Below are 23,515 nucleotides of genomic sequence, written 5' to 3'. Positions count from 1 at the left end.
TATATCCTGCAACTTTGCCAAAGTTTTGTATCAGCTCTAGTAGCTTGGGGTAGAGTCTATGGGGTTCTTTAGGTATAGGATCATGTCATCTGAGAAGAGAGAAAGTTTAACTTCATATTTTCCTATTTGAATCCCCTTTATATTTTCTTCTTGCCTAATTGCTCTGGCTAGGAATTCTAGTACTATGTTGAAGAGCAGGGGAGAGAGTGGACATCCCTGCCTTGTTCCTGTTTTTAAAGGGAATAGCTTTAGTTTTTCACCATTTAGAGTTATGCTTGCTGTTGGTTTGTCATAAACTGCCTTGATTATATTCAGGAATGTTCCATGGAATCCCAGTTTTTCCAGGGCTTTTAGCATAAATGGGTGCTGGATTTTATCAAACACTTTTTCCACACCCAGAGATAAAACCATGTGGTTCTTTACCTTGCTCCAGTTGATGTGGTGGATTACATTAAATGACTTGCGTATATTGAACCAACTTTGCATCCGGGGGATGACTCCAGTTTGATCGTGGTGTATGATTTTTTTGATGACCTGTTGAAGTCGATTGGCCAAATTTTGTTGAGAATTTTTGCGTCTATGTTCATCAGGAAAATCAGTCTATAGTCCTTTTTCCGTGATGAGTCCCTGCCTGGTTTTGGGATGAGGGTTATACTGGCTTCATAGAATGTGTCTGGTAGTGAACGTTCTCTTTCAATTTTATTGAAGAGTTAGAGAAATATTGGTGTGAGTTCTGTTTTGAAGGCCTTGTAGAATTCTTCTGTGAATCCGTCTGGACCTGGGCTGCTCTTGGATGGGAGATCACTTATTGCCATTTCTATTTCAATACTGGTTATGGGTCTGTTTAGAAGGTTTAAATCTTCATGGTTGAGTTTGGGGATATGAACTTTTTCTAGGAAGTCATCCATTTCTTCCGGGTTCTCCAATTTGTTGGCATAAAGGTTTGCAAAATACTCCCTTATTATGGCCTGAATTTTGGATGTTACCTGTTTCATGTCTTATCTTGTTTATTTGAGTCTGCTGCCTTTGTTTTTTGGTCAGGTTTGCTAGGGTTCTGTCTATCTTGTTGATTTTTTTCAAAGAACCAACTCTTTGTTTTGTTGATTCTTTTGATGTTTTTTTTCGTCTCTAATTGATTTCATTCTAATTTGATTTTAATTATTTGCTTCCATCTATTGAATTGGGGTTTGGCTTGTTGTTCTCTTTCAAGGAAATTAAGGTGCTTCCTTAAATGATTGAGTTGCTGTTTCTCCAGTTGGTTGGTGTATGCATTCAGAGATATAAATTTTCCTCTGCCTTTGCTGTGTCCCAAAGGAGCTGGTACTTTGTGTCCTCATCTTGGTTGAGTTCCATAAACATTTGAATTTCTCTCTTAATTTCTTCAATGACCCACTGATAGTTCAGCAGTGTGTTGTTTAGTCTCCATGAATTGTAGGATTTTCTGTGGTGGCTGTTTGAGTTGAGCTCTAATTTTATTCCATTGTGGTCTGAGAGAATGCAGGGAATGGTTTTGATACTTCTGAATTTGTACAGATTTTCTTTGTGACCTAAGATGTGATCTATTTTGGAGAATGTTCCATGTGCCGCTGAGTAGAATGTGTATTCGGTTGTTGCTGGGTGGAATATTCTGTAGATGTCGGTTAAGTCTAGTTGGTCTATGCAATTGTTTAGTTCTGTGGTTTCTTTGTTCAGTTTTTGGCGTGTTGATCTGTCCAGAGGTGATAGTGGAGTGTTAAAGTCCCCAACTATCAATTTGTTTGGGTCTATGAGTGTTTTTAGAGCCAGTAGTGTTTGTTTGATGAAGTTGGGTGCTCCTGCATTTGGTGTGTAGATATTTAGAATGGTTATTTTTTCCTGTAGGAGAGATCCTTTTTCTAGTATGTAGTAACCTTCTTTGTCTCTTCTTACCTTTTTTAATTTGAAGTCAATTTTGTCTGATACTAGGATTGCAACTCCAGCCTGCTTATGGGGGCCCTTTGCTTGATAGATTTGATTCCAGCCTTTCACTTTTAGAAGGTGTTTACTTTTGCTGGATAGATGTGTCTCTTGGAGGCAGCAGAAAGATGGATCTTTATTTTTGATCCAACTTATGAGCCTATGTCATTTGATTGGAGAGTTAAATCCATTAATGTTGAGAGTTAGGATTGAGAGATGATCGTTTGTTCCTTTCATTATCACTATCTTGTTAAAAGCTGTGTCTTCCCATTTGTTGATCTGATATTCTGGTTTACTATTTAGGGTTCATTTCTCTGTCTGCATTGGGATCCTGATTATTTTCCCTGTATAGTACATCTTTGAGGATTTTTTGTAGAGCTGGTTTGGTGGAGATATATTGTTTCAGTTTTTCCTTACTTTTATTTGACCTTCACCAATGAATGAGAGTTTAGCTGGGTACACTGTTCTTGGTTGGTAGTTATTTTTATTTAGGGTTTGGCATACCTCATTCCTGGCTCTCCTTGCTTTCATGGTCTCTGCTGAGAAGTCTGGGGTAATTCTGATTGCTTTTCCTTTATATGTATTGTTTTCCTCTCCCTAACAGCTTTAAGGATTCTTTCCTTGTACTCCACTGATCCTGTTTTGATCACAATGTGTCAGTGGGCTGTCCTATTCTGGTCTGGTCGGTTTGGGATTCTAAATGCTTCTTGTATCTGTATAGGCCTATCCTTCTGGATATTTTGGAAGTTCTCAGCTAATATTCTGTTAAATAGGTTGCCTATTCCATTAACTTTCTTCTCCAGGTTTTCCTCAATACCTATTATCCTTAAATTGGGCTTCCTGATTGTATCTTGAATCTCCTGGAGGGACCTGTTTTGTCGATTGGATTGGTTTTGTATTGCTTTTTGATCTTTCTCCATAGATTCTAGGGAATCTTCAGTTCCTGAGATTCTATCCTCTTCTTCAATTAGTCGGGACGTAGGCTAGCTACTTGATTCTGAATCTCTTTTCCTTCTGACTTTACTTTCCTGATGATCTCCATGTCCTTGCTATACTTATCTGTTAGGTCCTGCAAGTACTTCTTTATTTCATTTACTTCATTGATTTTGTTTTGAGTGTTGTCTCTCAAATATTTTAGCTGGGTAGCTACCTTTTCGCTTGACTCTTGAAGTTCAATTATCTTTCTATTTGTGGAGGCCATGAAATTCTCCATTAATTTTTGCTTTGCCTCCTCACACTCTAGAATAGTTGACTGAAGAGATTTAAACTTTTCATTTAACATTCTTATCAGTAGACTTTGTAGAGCATTTTGAGGGTTCTCTTCTATGTCTTTGATTGACTGCTCTGCTTCCTGCTTGTTTTGAGTGGGAGATGAGCCTTCATTTTTTGCCATCTTTCTTGTGTTTCTTCTGCCCATTTGGATTTGGAATACCGATCTACAAGCACTCGTGAGCACCATTTAAGACCCAAAGCAGAGCTTACCGAGCACTGTTGTGTAAATCTTAGAAGTTCACAATTATATACAGATACCTTTTATGCCTGTATATAAAGTTTGATTTGGTGTTCCTAAAGAATATAATTTTGATATAACAACCACTCCTGAGCCCTATATTCAGTAGTTATTTATTTACTGTTACACCCCTATGGGCAATTTTTGTTCTTATATTAAGTTCTTTTATGATTGTTTGGCTTTGTCTTTGAATGCCTTTGATTCACTCTGTTTGAGCAGAGATACCCTCTATCCAATAACCAGGGGTCAATGGAATCTGGAGGTCCTGGAAGTAAGTCAGGAGGGTAAGTTAGAGATAGTAAAGAGAATAGAGTAAAGTGTATGGGTGGGTGATTTGGTTTAGTTTCAGTGATGTGGAAATGTGGAGAAGAGTAGAATCAGTAGAAAGAACAAGGTTACAATGATAGTCAATGGAGTGTTAGCAGAAAAGAGTAGAGGAGTTATTCATAGGAAAGTAAATTTTTAAAGAAAAAGAATGAGGAGAGAGAAATAAAGAAAAAATACTGGAAGACAAATTCACAAAACAGAAAATTTACTTAAAAAAAGAGAAAAAAATAGTAAAATGAACAACCAAAAAAAAAAAAACCCCACAAAAACAAACAAACAAAAAAAACACTTGATAAAACAAACAGGTATAAATGTAGAACCAAAATAACCAATGATGTTTCAGAAATGAGAAAAAAAAAAGAAACAAAGCTTAAAAATGTTTTGAAAAACATAGTCTTCCTTGTTTAGGTGGGCTCTCTCCAGTTTTTGGTTTCCTTACGATGGTCTGCAGTCTATTTTGCTGCTGGCTGGTTTGACTTGCTTTCAGTTTGCAGGGGGTGGATCTGTTCTGACCCTCCTCCCCTTTCAGTGAAATCCTTGGTCTCTGTGGTGCCCAAAACTTGCAGGTAGGCCTTAGGCGTCCTCTGTAGATGGGGACGTGAACAGACTTGGGAACCGTGGCTCCTTCCATCTGCTGTGGGGCCGCTGCCTTTAACGCCTGGCTCTGAATAGGCTGTGGACTCAACAGGGTGGGGCACTTCTGGCCTTGTTTACCTGGCTGAGAGTTGTTTGCGCGGGGGAGGTTCCTTCCATCTGGGCCAGGCGGCTGCCTGGGCAGAGCTGGCTATGGAATTCACTCCATTTTGGGCTGGGAGTTGGGCTTCCCCTGTGACGGGACCGATTATCTGTCTCAGGAACTGCTTGCTCTCCCGTCTGGCTGTTCCACACCGCTTTTGGTTTTAGTTTAGAAATTCCCGCAGGGAGGGCCAGCAACTCTGAGTGTGTGAGCCACAGCGCAGAACAAGCCTCCCGCCAGGGCAGGGGGCGTTCTCCTGGGCGGAGCTGGCTCTCACTGATTGGTCCCTCTTGCCCTTCTCAAAGATGGCTACTTTTTCCTTGCTTTCCCCAGGCCTGCTTTAGTTCCAGTCTGGTCTGTCCCTATGCCAGTGTCGAAGATGGCGCTTTGCTCCGGCGGTGGGGGAAGGAGCTGCTCTGTGGGTGCGAGTGAGAATGTATTTCATGGGGGTACTCATGCTTTCTCTGCGATTTCGGCCCATCCATGCTCAGCCTGCGATCTGTCTGTATGCCGCCATCTGGAGGATTTCTCCCCAGTCTCCATTGTGTGCTTTAGCTGCGGGGAGTGTGAGGCGCTGTGGTGGTGCCAGCACTGGCGTGGCGGCGGGTTGTCGCCTGGAGCTCAAATCTGTGTTTTCAGCCCAGCAAAGTCGATTTTTCCTTCCTGGCCAGAATCCCTGTACTGTTATAACTTACTTTTGCTGTCTTTCTAGGGGTAAAAGTTTCTCTGGGATGGTAAAACTGCAATGTTGGAGGGAGCTCAGCTAGGGCTCTGCTGCTCCTCCACCGTCTTCCCCCAGACTCTTCCAATTCTTATTGAGTCAAATTTGTCATTGAGAGCTAGGAAAAAGTGCTTAGGGAGTAAACTATTTCCTCTTGTGGGTCCAAATGTAATGGCTTGATATTTTTGCATGAAATAAAATTTTAAAAAGCCTATAATGGTTGGGTCAAATAAATACTTGCTAAAAGATAGACTGAACTTTCTGTTATATATTATCTTAATTTCTGTGGAATATATAAAATATAATTTGACCTGTAATTTCTCCAGGTATTTTTTACTTTATTCCAAATCAAATATCTTCATGCATAGACAGTACTAATTGTCTCAAGTTCCCCCCAAAAGCAAGCAGAAATGGATCTAAATAAAACATAGACCAGTGGTATAGAGGGATGTTTGCTTTGTAATTCCTATTCAAATACTGAAAATACTCATTTATACTAGAATTAATATGGCTATAAATTTTATCAGTCAGATTTGGGTAAATTTCCATAAAAGAAAACAATGCTTATATGCTGTGGATATGTTTTTGTTCCTTTAATGAACTTTTGATGGAAATTAAACAAATTTTGATTGAGAGCACAACAAAGCAGCCATGTGACCTGGTATTGTTCATGCCTATAATGCCAGCTACTCAGAAAGCAGAGGTATAAGGGTCATGTTTACAGCCTAGACATGGCAAAAATAACAAGTAAAAAAGGAGCTGGAGGCATGGCTCAAATTTTAGAAAACTTGCCTATCAAGGTTAACTCTGTGGTTTAGATAGTTTCCATCTGAGAGAAAATTCCATCTCAAATTGAATCCCAGGAATGCTAGAGTAACACTATTGGATATACATATAAATCCAATTTGTAGTTTAAGTGATAGAAAATATGCATTCTCCTCCAGTGGGAGAAAGTCATTATCCTTTAAGTAATATCAAATTGGGATAAATATAAACTTCCTTGAGCCATAGCTCTTGATTACCCATATGATATGCATTATAAGAATTCTAATAAAAATTAGTTTGCATTGAGTCAAAGTTAGCTCCTAAAATTTTGACTGAACTAGAGTAAACTAGTGCCATTCTCTCATCTCTGCCTCTCTGTATTTGCCTCTGTCTAGAAGGCATCCTTACTGTTTGCCTTTTACAATTTAAACATTTTTCAAGGCTCAGCACAAGCTTCACCTCATCCATGAACTATTACTTGGTCACTAAGTACGCTTCCTTCTCCCTGAGTACTTCATCTAACTTTATATTCTTTTTCTTTGGCTCATTAGTTGTATTCTTACAGAGCTATGAATTTATGACTATAGAAATATGATTTGTATCCTGAGCTATGCTAAATCTCTATGAGAAACTAAATTTTTATTAGCCAAGATTAACCTGAAGATAAAAGGGAGTGGAGGGAGGAGGAATTACTCTATAAAATTTTCAAGGTAGAAATAAACAAAATCTGTAATACAAGGAATTTTCCTGCCATATGTTCCTTTTGCAGTTACATAACTGATCCTATGCTGAACAATAAATATTTGTTCTTTTATTTCTTCCTTTAGTCCTCAATGTATAAATTTATTATGAGTGAAGGTAAATCTAAGCCTGATGGCCCATACCTGTAGACTCAGTTATCAGGAAATTGAGTCCAGCTGGGGCTAAATAGGAAGCTCCTGTCAAAGAAACCGAAAATCAGAAAATTAATAGTAACTAAAAGAAGCCAAACATTGCAACGTGATGTGTTCATGCCATGCAAAGTCAAAAGGAGGTGAGACTGAAGATCACCTTGAACTGCCTCAGCTGACTACTTGGTGATCATTTGATCTGGAAATCACTGTTCTATTGCCAATATGGTCTATTGCATCCTCTCTCATCTCTAGAAATCTTGAAATACTCTCAAATTGTTGTCAGAATTAATATCTCAAAAAATGGAGGTGAATATAATCATATCACAGTATATTCATGTATGGAAATGTCATGATGAGGTTCTCTCTCTGTACAATTAACTTATGATAATACTTACCTTAAAAAAAACAGATCAAATACAAAGTGTCTCCCTTGTTTTTACAATAACTTTTTATGTAGGAAACAGGTGAGAATGAATTGTTGTTAGTTCAGCTTTAAAGTAACAAAATGGTGTCATATTAGGTCCCAAATTAGACACTATATGCACATGTGGGAAAATAAGTTTTGCAATTTTCTGTTTTCTTCTCTCTACTCCTCTCATTCTTCTTTCCTTCCTTCATTTCTTTTTGTTTCTTGATTTTTTGGCAGTATTGGAGTTGGAATCCAAGGCCTCATGCTTGCTAACCAGTCCCTAAACTTTACAATTTTCAGTATCTCAAATTTCTACCTAATCTTTAGCCTTTTAAATGGCCACTGCCATTCACAAAGCTAGAAAAGAAAATAGATTAAATCCTTCTTTTCTATGTATGTAACAAGTGAAATCATATTAAGTGAAATAAAACACACTCAAAAAGACAAGTATCATAGTTTTCTCTCATATGTGGGATATCAAAAAGAAAGACATGAAAGTAGAAGGGAAACTGTTAGGAAATAGAAAGTGGAGCAGAAAGAGAGAGATAAGGAATAAATGTACACGTTAGGAGTAAATAAACTCAAAGTACTTTAAACACATGCATGAAAATATTGTGAAACCCACTACTTTATACAATGTAAGTATTTCTGTATTTTGTAAATGAGATTACAATTTAAATATGTTTAGTTCTAATGATCCTTTTCTAACCATTACCATCTTTTAACAGGATAAGAAATCATTCTACTGAAATAACATAAAATGTTCCCCAGCTCTTCTGAGGAGGGGAATACAATCACATTACACTATATGCATGTTTGGAAGTGGCATGATAAAATTCAAGATAGATCTTCTATTTTTCTTAACCAATAGGAAAAATCAATATCAGCACCCAGATCTTAAGGAGTTCCATTCACTCTGTCCATGTTGGTAAGTTAGGGAGCACTGTGAAAACTTGTTTTCACTTGCTTTTAAACCTCAATAGAAAATTGAAAGAACCAATTTTACATCCATCTGAGTAGTAATCAAGTACTTAAAATACTTTTTAAATTTGAGGGCTTGAGTCATTCTTTTTCTGTGCATATGTACATTTACTGAAGGTAGATTTCCAACAAATGAAAGGGAAACATAGCAAAACATTCCATGAAAAATAAATAAGCAACTCAGTGTAAAACATTCCTGATCCTGTTCAATTGTCTTGCTCCAGATACCCTGCCTGTCAAACCAGATAATGACCTGATCCGAGTTCAGCTGTTTATACCCTGAGCATCTTACTATCCAAGTCTTTCGGGCCCTTGGAATTAAATTCCTTCCTGTTTCCTGTCCTCTCTGTTTATTCCTCAAAGAAATAAGTCAAGAAAAGAATCTTTAGCCAGGAACAAGCTTCCCCATATTTTGGTTCTTGCCTGAACAGAGAAGTAGCTCTGAAAGTGTTAAATTTCACTTGTAGCCTCTTCCAGAACACCATATAACAGTGTCAACGTCACTTTCAGTGCAAAAAGAATTCTAATTTAACAGACTAAGTATTGTTTTAAAATGTATTCTACTCATCATACCCATTCATGTTAAGTCAAAGTGCATATTTTGGCAGCTTCTTTCTTCCACATTGAATTATTTTAACCACAGTTCAATTTTTCTTAATTGACACCTACACTAAAGTTATATAGGTAGACATACTAGGTAGAAGCAAAACACATATTGTGTGGTTATTAATTTTCAGTTAGTGTCATACAAAATTATTAAATGGGGAGAAACTTTTATTGTCAATGTGATTTAATTTTTTTAACTGAAACACTGTGGGTGTGTGACTGGCATGCCCACCCAAGGAATGTAGTAATTTTTCAGAGCCTATCAACTTGACAGCGCTTTGCTTCAGTGTTTTCCTGAAATCCAGAAGAAATTTAGCACGATTAGGAGAGATAACCATGTAACCAACACAAGTTATTGGGCTCGTTGTCTTTTCTTATTCTATACACAATAGTGACATCTTCTGGCTGAATCGAGCATTGCAGTTGAATCTGCACTTAACCACATCCCGCTTCCTTTCTAGCCCCTCGTGGAAACATTCCTGTGTTTGCCTAGAGATTTTAGGTGAAATGTTCCTGAATACCCACTACATCACCTTGGAGAATTCATCAATATGTCAAATTTTTCCACATTTTTCATTAGCATCAATTAGACAAGGCAGCTTCATTTGAACATGACCATTTATGCATATAATGTATCTCAACCCTTCCATCACACCCAGTTGAAATATGGTGGCATAAAACATAATCAAAAATCTGATTCTTTTCCCCCAAAACACAAGTAACTGGGATGGGATGCTCAGTGGCAAAGTGCTTTCCTAGCAAATGCAACGTCCTGGGTTCAATCCCCAGTACCAAAAAAGAAAAAGATTTTTTTTTTTTTTTAAGTAACCAATAAACTGAAGGAGAACACCAAAATCGAGAGACACGGGGTAAAAAAGACAAACGATTACAAAAGCAATACTTGCAAAACTGTTTAGTGTAAATCTACTGAACAACTCATGGGGGGAAAGGGAAAGGGGGAGGGGGGAGGGGAGAATGAGGGAGGAGGTAACAGTAGAAGAAATGTTTCCAATGCCTAACGTATGAAATTGTAACCGCTCTGTATACCAGTTTGACAATAAAAATAAAAACTTAAAAAAAAAGTAACTAATAAAAATTAACTGACCTTAGAAATTCACTTTTCACAACTGACAAATCTAAGCAGTTTATGAAAAATGGATTGATGAAAGTTATCTCTTCCAAAAGCATTGCATGACAATTAAAGGAAATAAGAAAAAAAGAAAAGTTCACCAAGACAACCATTTCGGTTATTTCAAGTGTGCGGCCAGAGAGCTCTGAACACCCTTGGAAATGTAAGGGCCGACGGAAAACACAACTTCTTTCTTTGCTGACTTTCCATAGAGGTCCGTCTCACTCCGTGAGGGTGCCAGGGTCCCCGACGATGCCCACAATGCCCTACCCTTAGAATTACACACCCTTCTTTCACCGATGCAAGTTTCTCTACATGGAGCCACGTCAAAGCAGCCCTGGATACACACTGCTCCCAGTAATTGCAGCTTCAAAGAAAGAGAATTGCCACCTTTTCCATAGAGACTGAGCAGATATTGAACAGCTAAATATTAAATATTTATTTAACAACCCTTTCATCAGATAAGGTAAAAGCAACTTCAAAAGTAATTTCAAGTAATTTTTCTCATATGTTCCTCAGTGGAAGTGATGAAAAGACATACATGTACTCATCATGAATCAATTAATGATAATAACCAAAAAATTCTAAACAAATGGTAAGACATACTTAAGTCCATATAAACAATTATCTGTGATAATAAAATTATTGTAAGTTGGATCAGTCTTGTTCTGTTAATCAGGAATACAATGAAGCAATGAGCCCTCCAAATAACAGCTGCACATTTGAAATCAAGAAATAATCTTACAAAGAAAAAGGAAACATGAAGCGCAGGATGATTTAAGTAGCTCAAATAGCAATAAATCAGAGAAGTTTATTCTTAAAATTATATTAGTTGTATTTATCCTATCATTTGAATCTGTGTCTCTGTTCATAATGACATCTCTTGACAATCATGACACTGTAAATCTAAGTAGAGATTTATACAGAACAGAGCATGACCATTATTAGTGCCAGAAAAACACATTAAAGAATATAGGTCATAGCTAAGCAACTGGCTCACGTTTGTAATACTAAGTACTCAGGAGATTGAGATCAGAGGATCAAGGTTCAAAGCCAGCCTGGGCAGAAAAGTCCATGAGACTCTAACATCCAATTAACTATCACAAAGAATCAAATGGAGTGTGTCAAGTGTTAAAGCTCCAGCCATGCACCCACAAGGCCTTTGAGTTCAAACCTCAGTACTGTCAAAAAGAAATGCACTATCACACAACTATCTTTTCTATTTTTTTCAGTATAAATTATTTTTTCATTATAAATTAAATGCATTTTTTTTTGCCAGTCCTGGGCCTTAGACTCAGGGCCTGAGCACTGTCCCTGGCTTCTTTTTGCTCAAGGCACTAAATGCATTTCTTAATTCACAAAAATATAATACTTTCAAAAGTGATGGACATAGGGCTGGGGATATGGCCTAGTGGCAAGAATGCCTGCCTCATATACATGAGGCCCTGGGTTCGATTCCCCAGCACCACATATACAGAAAATGGCCAGAAGTGGCGCTGTGGCTCATGTGGCAGAGTGCTAGCCTTGAGCAAAAGGAAGCCAGGGACTGTGCTCCGGCCCTGAGTCCAAGCCCCAGGACTGGCCAAAAAAAAAAAAAAAAAGTGATGGACATAAGCAATTTTAGCTACTTCATCAAATTAAAATGTTCTTCTAGTTATGTCTGATATTAATATTGCTTCATTAATCAGATTTTTCACCTATTCTTATAAAACAGATTATATATTTCACCTTCTTTTTAATTTTCTTTATGTTTTCTTGTAAACAAGCTTCATAAAATGGGTGTGCTGCTTGTTGGCATTATATATTTCACCTTCTTTTTAATATTCTCTATGTTTTCTTGTAAACAAGCTTCATAAAATGGGTATGCTGTTTATAGGCGTTTTTCAAGAAGAAAATTTTTTCTTGAAATATACAATATATAATTTATAAAATTAAGGATAGTTGACAATAGAATCTTGTTATGCCCCAATAACCATATATTATGTTTCCAAAGCTAAAAATAAATTTTGCCTTTAGGAACAATGTACACATCTTATTTGAAATCTTAGTTTAAAAGTGTATAATGGTAATATACTTATAGAATCTATGAGAGTCAGAGTGGATCAATGGAAGCTATAGCATTCAGCTTTTCAACATCATGCTATAGCTAAACAATTGTATGTTGGTGGAATTTTTTAATCCAATCTGATATTTTCTTCTCATTAGTGAAACTCAGATCTGAGCAAAGGAGACTACTATAACAAACTGGAGCAGACCAATGGGAGTTCCCTGCAGAGTTTGGTTTGTATTTTGTTTTACTGAGGATTACTCATCTCCAGGATACAAATCTAATTTTTTCCTACAGTATAATATTCCTTCATTATACCAGCTTTTCTTGGTTACTGCTGAAAAAATAGATGTAGCAAGAAAAGTAGAGTTTTTTTCTTTTCTTAGTAACCAGCACCAAGTAAAAGATGGCACGATAGGGAAAAATAGCTACAAGAATAAGTTATCATAAGGAAAAGCTAAAAGGAGACAACTCAAGGACAACATTTTTAAAAATGTAAATACTCAATAGTTGGGATATCAATGTGTTATAACTTCTGAAAGAGAAAAATATTGACCTTTAAGAATGTATCTCAATCTATGTTCTCTAAGTATTTAAAGTTAGAAATGAAGCAGTCATGCCTATGTCCACTATGTGTAAGGTGCCAAAATGAGTGCTGCTCTGCTTTTATTGTTAGCTGAATTTCGAAACATATACTCCAATTTTATCACTATTAATTTTTAAATGCTATCTTCCTTTTGGATAACAGTTTCTAGCATATGCACTTATTTCTCTGGCAATGTTTCCATATCAAGATTTCACTGTCAAGTTCTTTCACATCATAACTTCAAATTGTTCAGTTCCCAGTTTTGATCTACTTGATACCTAGATTCTTTCTTATCCCTCAGCCAAAGCCAGGGACATGGTGACAGAAATCTCCCAGCTATTTTTCAGAAAATCTTTCTGTTTTGGTTCAGAGAATGGAGCTATACATTATGTTTCTCAAGTCATCCCCATCAATTTTAAAGACCATGAGATCACCTTTTTGCCTTTCTTTCTTGTAGTAGTGCTCATGTGGCTTTTTCTTTATTAGTCTTCCAAGCTGAGTCAAGAATGGCAATTAACTCTGTTATACTCCCATCCTAACCTGCAAATTTAGTATTTATAGTCATTCCTATCATAGAACCCAATTCCCAATCTCAAATCAGGATTTAGCAGCTAACTAGAGGAAAGAATACCTATGTATTTTTTAATCATAACAAAATAAACCAATACTATAAAGAAATAAAATTGGGTCATTTGGGGTTTTGTTGTTTATATATTTTCTGGTATTTTTTTAAGCTCTGTTGTCTCACAGGACAGGTTTTTAAGTATATGTCATTTTTATTTTTTCATTGAAGATATCAAACCTGAAAGAAGTTGTGTGATAAATATTTTATGGTTAGAAAATAAAAATGCATGACTTATCTAAGATATGCCAGAATTATGCCTAAATGATTAATTAGGTGTCTTACATGTGATACATTTCTAGTGTCCTTCATAACTAAATTAACATTTATTGCCAAAAGTAAATAAGTATTCTTTAACGTGTCAACTTATTTTAAAAGATTAAGAAGTAACCCAAGAACATTAATCCATATTATTTTGAGGGAAAAAAGTCTGTTGCAATCTGAAAGTGTTTTGGAGCTCACCCAGTCCTTCTAAGCTGTCATTTTACTAATCACACATCCTTCTGACTCATGACTTGCTTATCACCTTGTCTCAAGCCTGTGTGAGGAACATGGGTTTTACAGGAATATATATTCTTCTCATAGAAGTGGATGAATGTTTGCTAAGAGAAATGAAAGTTAGCCAAACATGTGCTTCCATCTTCACAAAAAAAAATATGCTCCATTACCATAAAAAAAACAAAAGCAAGGGAAAAAAAGATAAGCATAGTCTTTCAACCTCTCAATGCTTTGTACAACACACTGGACTTACCAATACTTAGCGAAATCTAGTTTGTGTTTAAACAGCTCCCTCACAAATTCTCTAAATACTGTACTAAAATTATCTTCAACTTTTCCTAACATCGTTGAGCCAATGTTTCCTGTCTCTGAGTATAATGTGGGTTCTTCTTAGGTCTCAAGTCATTCAGCATTTGGAGTAGAATTACCATCAACCTTTCCATTCTAGCCTGAGGAGACCAGCCCCAAAGTACTTAAGAAAACCATAGTGCTCTCCCTGAGCCAGTTACCTGCAAGACAACGTCAAGTCTCCTGAGAACCCATCACATTTCTACTCTTTGTTTCCAGCCTTATAAATCCACTCAAGTCCCACCAGGCTCTAAAGTGAGATAGAATGTCCATTCCATTAAACATACTTGAGGTTGTTTTTTGTTTTTGTTTTAACTGCACAGACAGAAATCTAAGGAACATGTGTGAAACTGGGTTCTGCATTAATATTGCAGTTAAGATAATCAGAAATGTTCTTTTCTAATTTATTTTTATTTTCAAAGTGATATACAGAGGCATTACAGTTACATACATAAGGTAGTGAATACATTTCTTGTCAAACTTACTGCCTTCTCCCTGATTGGTTTAGTGTAGATGAAGAATTCAGGGGCTCTGAGAGACTGAAATGTTAGAGTAAATTTGCTACTTAAGTCATAGTTGCACAATGAGAATGGGAAGACATGGCTTTAAACAATAAATTTCTGAGAGGAGCTCCAGTATGCCTGAATATCTCTGTGACGCTATTCTCCTGTAGTTATATTGCACTTAACAGTTGCTAAATTCAGTGGAAGTCCTTGAACTCTAGATGGCAAAGCCAAGGAGTGGCATACAATCACAATAGGCAAGATGAATTTGCATTTATCTCACTTGAGAGATGAGTCAAAGCAACAATTGTGATCATTTATCTCATAAAGAACTACAATGTTAACTAATTGATCATGGTATACCAAGAGAAAAATAGGAAGTCTATTAAATTCACACCATAAAACAGTCATGGGGCCAGGTGCAGCATCACAACTATAATCCTTGTTACTCTGACAGGTGAGATGGAATGAACAAGGTTTGAGATAAACCTAGACAAAAGGTCGCAATATCTTACCTCAAAAATAAGCCACAGGTTCTCAGCTACTCAGTAGCATAGAAGGCTCATCATGGTCCAAAATCAGAATGAGCAAAAACTCAAGAACCTAAATGGAAAACAAAAAGGAAAGGATAGAAGTATGACTCCAATGGTAAAACATGGCTTACTTTAATTCAACCCTCAGTACTACACACATACACACACATACATTCACACACACACACACACACACACATCACAAACACACAGATCTATGACCTTCAATAAGTTCCCAGACTTGAGCCAGTTTCCAGACTCAAAAGAAACCAGGTTCCTATGAGGAAGGACTCCAACACACTGCCAAAAATGTACCCTGATGAACTTTCTGCTTTCCCCAAAGTGACTTAGAGACATTTTACAGGGGCAAACAAGCACTTTAATAGGGTAAGTGTGCATTGGAATAGATGGGAAAAAACACACTGGCGCTGAGCTGACATCATTTCTAAAAGATCCCAAACATTGCTGTGATTACCAGAAGTATGAGCTGTTATGAAGGTGAAGTGATAAGGCACTTTTAGCACAGAGCCATTGCAGAGTAGGCCCAGTGGATTCCTAAACCAGTTCTCTGGTCACTCTCCTACTTTTGGAAAGCACAAGCAAAATAAACATAACATCTGATGGGGTGCCTAAATGCTAGCCTACTTTAAAAAGTATTATCATAATTCTCAATGTTTTGTATTCTCTAAAGCACACACTCTCATTTTTATATTTCTGTAAATTATGTCCAGGGTCTTGAGCATATATAACATTGTCTCAAAATTTTAAATATGTGATTGATATTAAAATTTCATTTAAGAAATCCCACGATGATATTTTTCATAAATATTGTCAATATGCAGACTGATTTTCAAATTACATTAAAGCAAATCATCTAAGCGTGAATAATGAGATTTGTATTTACTAGTAACTATTAAATTGTACCTTCTTGTTTCTGATATGCACTCATAACTATCATGATCTTTTTGATTCATATGTAATTCAATAGACAAACATTTATTGATGGTCTACTCTGAGCTAGGCCTGGCAATGGGGCTATAAAGATGAACAAGACACTGCCTTTGACCTCTTTGCTCCGTTTAGTGAGTGACACAAAAAGTAAATAACATAAATAAGAAATGTAGGAGTGCCTTGTCGAAAATGATGAGTAAGTAGAGCTACTGGGAGACAGATGGAAAAGACAATCTACAGGAGCACAGCCTGGAGCTGCTGCTGCAAAGTAGGCTAAGCTGGAAATAGAGAGGAGAAGGAGCCAAAGGGTCAACCTGGAGAGAGGGCACAGGAGCCCATAAGAAAGCAGACTCCAGGGCTAGGTCAGTCTGTAGGCTCAGAATATGCAAAAGGACCATTCAATATTACTGCAATGTTTAAGGTAATTAAATATGTATTAGGGAAATTGGCAACTGCATTTTTGGCGAATTAATGGTTCACCAAGTAAGGTTTTGCTATGTTGATCTGGAGTCAACTTACTCAAAGGAGAAACAAACTAATGAAAAGATAAGATTTTAGAAGACAGTATTTTTCAAAGATTGCTGCAAATCTCCAGGCTCTCTTCCTCTCTCTGTTTCTCTCTTTCTGTCCACCCACTGGATGACCTTTCCACCACTGACAAGGAAACAGATTTACTTTCCCAGTGACTTTATACTACTTTGACTAAAAGAATGTCGCAGAAATGATGCTAAATTACTTGCAGGAATAACCTTTTGTCTGCCTTCTTGCTTTCTTTTTCTGACTCTTGAGAAACTGGCTTTTGGAACACTTTCTCTCAGAATTCAATTGTCACACTGTGACAAGTCCAGATTACCAGAAAGGGCTATTTATAGGTGTTTACTTACTAGCACCTGCAAAGCTTCAACTGTCAGCCATTTTACAAAGGCATTTTGAATGTCTAATTCTGTCAGTCTTGCAAATAACTTTAACCTAATACAAAACCTTACTGGCATTGTAAGATAGTGTCCAAGTAAAAACTGGTAGCTGAGGCCATCCACACACAGGAAATATGCAGTAACTGTATATTGCTTAAAGCCATTAATTGTGGATTAGTGTGTTACACATTGTCTTAGTCAATTGAGACTGCTCTTATAGAATATGATAAGCTTAAATAAAAGAAATGTTTTCACAATTCTAAAGACTGGGGAGCCTGACATCAAGGAACCAGCATGATTGGTTTTGATGAGATCTTTTTCTGGGTTTTTAAAGAGCTGTTTTCTCATTGCATCTTCATGAGGCAGAGAAGAGAGCTATTTTGTATCCTCTCCTATTATTATGTAAAGGCATTAATCCCAGTCATGAAGGCCCCAGTTTCATGACCCAATTTCTTCCCACAGGCCTCATCTTGTATTACCACCTTATCAGAGAGCAAGATTGCAATGTGAAAATCTGGAGGACACAAATACTAATTTCACAGCATTCATAATCAGTTTACCAGTTAGAGGAAACACAAGGTAAATAAGTCTGACAGTAGGAAGACTGGATGACCATTTCTCAAGGTTAGATGTGATATGTTTACTTATTTGTGGAATATTCAGTTTCCCTGCTTAAAATATATCATGAGCAGGAACATATGTTTGGCCAAGAAGTACAATAACCAATTTTACAATAATGACTTTGAGTTGATCATGATATATTGCTATGACATATTCATATTTATGAGATGATCAATACCACCTCATAAACTTAGATCTTAAATTTGTGAAAGATGTACATATTATCAGCAGAGCCTGTAAATATGTACTGAAATTGTGTGGAATGTTGGAAATACTCAGAAGCAGCAAGAAGAAGAGCTCCAAAAGAAAGCTATAAGTGGGGTGGGTATGTGGCTTAGTGGTAGAATGCTTGCCTAACATGCATGAAACCCTAGGTTCGATTCTTCAGTAGCACATAAACAGAAAAAGCTGGATGTGGTGCTGTAGTTCAAGTAGTAGAGTGCTAGCCTTGAACAAAAGCTCAGAGACAGTGCCCAGGCACTGAGTTCAAACCCCAGGACTGGCCAACAAAGTAACTATAAGGAACAATTAATAGGTAGACAGAGGGTTGAAAGGACATCTCAGTGTTTGTTTAGCATTCACACATCCTGGAGTTTGATCATAAGTACGGGGCGGGGGGGGGGGGGGGAAGAACACAAAAGAAAAGTACTATTTCATAAAATTTTGCAAAATGTTAGTATTTCTATTTTCAAGCAATAATCAGTCTACCTTATCACTTAAAATGATTTTTAAAACATGTTCTATACATAAATATTACCTTAATTTTAGGAGTTGCAGAGGAAAAAACAGACCGAATGAAGGGAAAAGGTGCAAAATGTTGAAACATTTTGTCAACACTGAATTGTTTATGATTTTCATTCAATAAATAACATGCTTGTGTTTCAGTCCATAATTTACACTGAAATCAGTAGGAGACCAAAACCAAAATAGGATTTGCATAGCCTATAAAGCATTAGAAAATGAAGTTCTTTTAAACAATAATTACAGTCCCTGAGTTTTTTCTTATTTTTATGGCAACTATAATTCCCATACAAACTTTGTAGATCAAGTTGTAAATTCAGACCCTTTGAGGTTAAAAACATATAGTATGCTCTATTTCTGGTCAGGGAACTAAAAAATACATATAAATAGTATGCATTTTAGGGAAAAAATCCTTATCAAGGAAATAAAAATATTAATTCCAAGAAGCAACTCAAAGAAATGTAAATCAAGGTATTCTCTGTGACTAAATAATTGAATTATTCTTCAAATTTAAACTTCTAATTAAGAGTGGAAAGGCAGAATAATAAAGTAGATGAGCTTCAACAAGTATTTACTCCTTACCCCTAAACTCTATGGCATATGTTTACCTTACCATTTCATTAATACAGGGTACAGAGTTTTGTTGTTGTTGTTGTTGTTTTAGCCATTAGAATGCAGGCAGCAATGGCAGAATGAGTTGAATATTTAAGAGATTTTTCACCTGCCCTGAGATTTTCCCACTTTTGTCATTTAAAAAAGTATCCCCAAGTAGTGACTCTCTCTCTACCATTGGGACAAAGCCTCACTGGTTGCTTTATACACCTGCATCTAGAATCAGACTCAGCAGCACAGCAACTGTACAAAGCTGTAAGTGTAAGAATAACATATTGTTTAGAGCAACTGTGTTTGGCAATTGTTTTGTACAATACTAACTGAAATGGGTAACTCAGAAAAACTTGATAACTTAATCTTACGTGCACTATTTCTTAGTTTGAAATGTTTCACAAACCAATATTTAATTTGTAATAATTAAGAAAAATAAAGGCATATGATTTTCCATGTGGTTATGCTTTACTGGGAAAGTAAATAAAAAGCATCATCTATCAGACAGGTTATATAAGAAGATAAATCTAAAATGAACTGATTTCTGAATATTTTATGTCTATATTTGTCAGCAAAATAAAGTCATAAAAATTTTATATCTAGGAACAAATAATAAACTTTTAAATGATAAATTATTATTGAGAATGTATTAATGCTTATTTCTCTAAAAAGGAGGCAAATAGAATAGTAAATGTTTACCATATTAGTCCTCATAAAAGAACTAATATGCCGATTGAGCTCTCTTCAATTAGAAAATGTGCTATTATGACCATCAAAGTATTAGCTGACCTAAAATTTTGACTTTCATATTAAATTAAATTGTATCTTACCAGGAATGTCATGAAAGTAAATCAAGAATAGAAACTCTCACTAAAACCAAGGTAAATTAAATATATAACACAAGTAAATAATGTTTGGTGGTATGAATGTATCTTCAATGAAATAATGTGCTAAATGTAAAGCCCCATTGCAACAGTAATGGGAGACAGAAACTAACAAGAGGAGCCTTAAATCCTGTACCCTTTGCTCCCCTAGATTCCTTTATTATTTCAGGGAAGCCAGGCACTGGTGGCTCAGGCTTGTAATCCTAGCTACTAAGGAAGCTGAGATCTGAGGACCACAGTTTGAAGCCAGGTAGAGGAGCAAAGTCCATGAGACTCATCTCCAATTAATCACAGAAAAAGCTATAAGTGCATCATATTATGTATTCATATGTACACAGCTATTGAGCTGTTGTGATCTTCTGCTAGGACTATCCTAGACATACACTAATTATTACCAATGAGCAAAACCATAGATGATGCTAAGGAGCAATGAACTCCAAGTTATGGAAATATGTGGTTTATCATTGTCATTATTTTCAATGTACCATCTGAAATTATGCCACTCTCTTCTGTCTTTTCTCCCCAGGGTTTTACCCATGACATTACAGTTACTGATTTTGTTATCCTGGGTATTGTATGTATGTTTACTGGAACTAGGGAAGGGAAGGGGAGCATCAAAGTAGAGAGACAAAGGATAAAAGATGAACCAATGCAACAGCAATACTTACAAAACTATATCACATAATCCAACTGTTCAGCTCATGGAGGGAAAGGGAATTGGGGAGGGGGGAAGGAAGGAGAAAAATGAGGAAGGAGGAAACAAATTTGATAAGAAATATACTGACTGCCTTGCATATGAAACTGTAATCCCTCTGTCCATCACTTTGACAATATTTTTTTAATTATAAAAAAAGGCAGAAGTGGTGCTATGTCTCAGGTGGTAGAACACTATCCTTGAGCAAGAGGAGCCCAAGAACAGCATCCAAGCCCTAGGCGCACCCCGTGTGTGTGTGTGTGTGTGTTTGTGTGTGTGTGAATGTGTATAGTGTTTTCTGGGTTTTTTTAATTCCTAGGGTGATGGAATTCCATTATTCTTTTATGTAAAAAACAACCTGCTTTATGCTTTACATTATACATCAAAAATAAGATTACAAATTTATTTATTTGTTTATGTATTTACTTTGTCAGTTGTGGGTTTGAACTCATGACCTGGGTACTGTCCCTGAATCTCTTGTCTTCAAGGCTAGCACTATACCATTTGAGCAACCAGTTTTTGAGTTGTTAATCAGACATGAGTCTCATGAAGACTTATCTGCCAGGCCAGCTTGGAATCAAGATACTCAGATCTCATCCTCTTAAGTAGCTAAGTTTACAGGCGTGAACCACTGGTACCTGGGCAAAACATTTTAAGTTTAATATTTATAAAAGAAACTGTGGAAGAGTTTGGAAAACATTATTTAAACAATACATGGTTCAATATATCTATCAAGACTCTTGAAAAGTAGTGTATGATTTTTATAATGCAACCCTGATCTCCAGCATTGAATTCAGTAGGGAAATCCATTCAGTCATGTGCAAGATACTGGACTGCAGGAAAGTAAATTTATACCAAATCACATGCATTCTTTACAGCAACACCAAGGACTCTCATCTTGCTCAAAATTTCATGGTATACATTTTCCAGAAAAACATACAGATTTCTTTGAAATAAAGTCTGCGAATATTTCTAAATACAAATATAAAGATGCCATATATTATACAAAGAAAAAAATGGCTATTTCAATGTCTCAATACAGAAAGAAAAGGTTTGAATATCTTTCTACAATTAATTTTTTTCAGGTTTGATACTTGAAAAACAACATTAAAAATTAACAGAAGATTTCCATTTCTTTATAAATAATACAATATCATTCTTTCTAATGGGTGGCTCCTATTAATTTTCCATATTATTTTCATGTATTTTTAAAGAAATGGAAATATCTGGAAAAAATTATGTTAAGTGAAGCAAGTCAGGCCCAGAGAGACAAATGATCCATGTTGTCCCTTATAAGTGGACACTAGATTTAGCCTATAAATGTGTAAGTAAATATTCTGGGTGGTATGCGAGTGTATACAAATGTATTAACTGGTAGACTCCAGGAAGAACTCAAATAGAAATGCAAAGTCAAAGCTCAATGTATTAAAAGACCAAGAAGCAGGTACTCAAAAGTCGTGGCATAGAGTCAAAGGGAAAGTAGTAGAGAAATGAAGAGAAGAGGTGGAAAATGAAGTCAAGAATCCAATCTATAGCCTACAAAATTAAGATGGGAGTGAGATATGAGGACGTTGGAAGGGGTGACATTGATCAAAATGCATCGTATTCATAAACTGCTTTGTTAAATGGTAACTCCTTTATACACCACTTAAAGATAATCGTAAAAAGAAAGAAAATGAATTGGACCAATAATATAACAGTGCTAGGTGATTTTCACTTTTAAAATATTTTAAAATTATCAGTTTGAATAAAAGCAAGTAAATTCAATTCAGATTGCATTCAGTAACAGTAAACCAAACAATACCAAAATACTCAAAGTAAACTAAAAGAAAAAGTAAAGCAAGAATAAAATAAAGAAGTAAAAATAAGTTGTAGAAAATAGACTCATTTGAGTGACTTCTAGCCTATCCCAGAACTAGGGAGGCTGGGGTTGGAAGATGGCTACTATGTAGTCAAAGAGGACTACATAAGTTGGAAGCTAGACTGGGCTATACAGGCAGCCATAATCTTTTTTTTTTTTAAAGAAGATCATGGTGTTCAAGAGTAGAAAAATCGGGTCTGGGGATATGGCCTAGTGGCAAGAGCGCTTGCCTTATATACTTGAAGCCCTGGGTTCGATTCCCCAGCACCACATATACAGAAAATGGCCAGAAGTGGCGCCGTGACTCAAGTGGCAGAGTGCTAGCCTTGAGCAAAGAGAAGCCAGGGACAGTGCTCAGGCCCTGAGTCCAAGGCCCAGGACTGGCAAAAAAAAAAAAAAAAAAAAAAAAAAGAGTAGAAAAATCTGCACAGAATAGGAAGATCCACCATAGAGGGAGCTCTATCAGTTTTCTTGAAAATAACACTTCTAAAGTGAGACTAATATTTAAAAAATTTATGGAGAGAAGATGCTTGAAAAAATTCAAAGTACAGAGAAACATATAGGAAAAAGACTTGCTTTTCCTCACCTTATTCTGGGAAAATGATAATCAATGCATCATCCTAAGAATTTTCTGTTTCTCTTAGCACTTTCTCTGTGTTTGTGAAGCCTATAACTAAATAGGGATAACAATGCACATACCATTTTATTCAAATTGCTGTTTTGGATTGTTAAAAATGTCAGATTGATGCATATTTTTACTATCACTCTAAATACATTCCTCTATTCAAGAGCACATGAACAATAGTTTATCTTAAGGACCACAAGTTTTATTATAGTCCATAATAAGAGTCATCAAATGTCATAAGTCATTTGCTCTAGTTTCTACTGTGGGAAAATGTTTTGGACAACAGTACTAATCTCTTTGTCTGAGCAGCTATGTCAGACATTGCTCATTATATTGTCACTATTGTGAGCCAGTGTATTCCATGGCAAACTATTTACTTGATACTGTGTGCAGGGGCCATGGCAAACTATTTACTTGATACTGTGTGCAGAGGGGTGCCTTGTCAAAGTAAGGACACAAAGATTCAGAGTCA

The sequence above is a fragment of the Perognathus longimembris genome, chromosome 4, assembly GCF_023159225.1.
Source record: "Perognathus longimembris pacificus isolate PPM17 chromosome 4, ASM2315922v1, whole genome shotgun sequence".
In the NCBI taxonomy this organism is placed as follows: Eukaryota; Metazoa; Chordata; class Mammalia; order Rodentia; family Heteromyidae; genus Perognathus; species Perognathus longimembris.
This window is presented reverse-complemented; position numbering follows the sequence as displayed.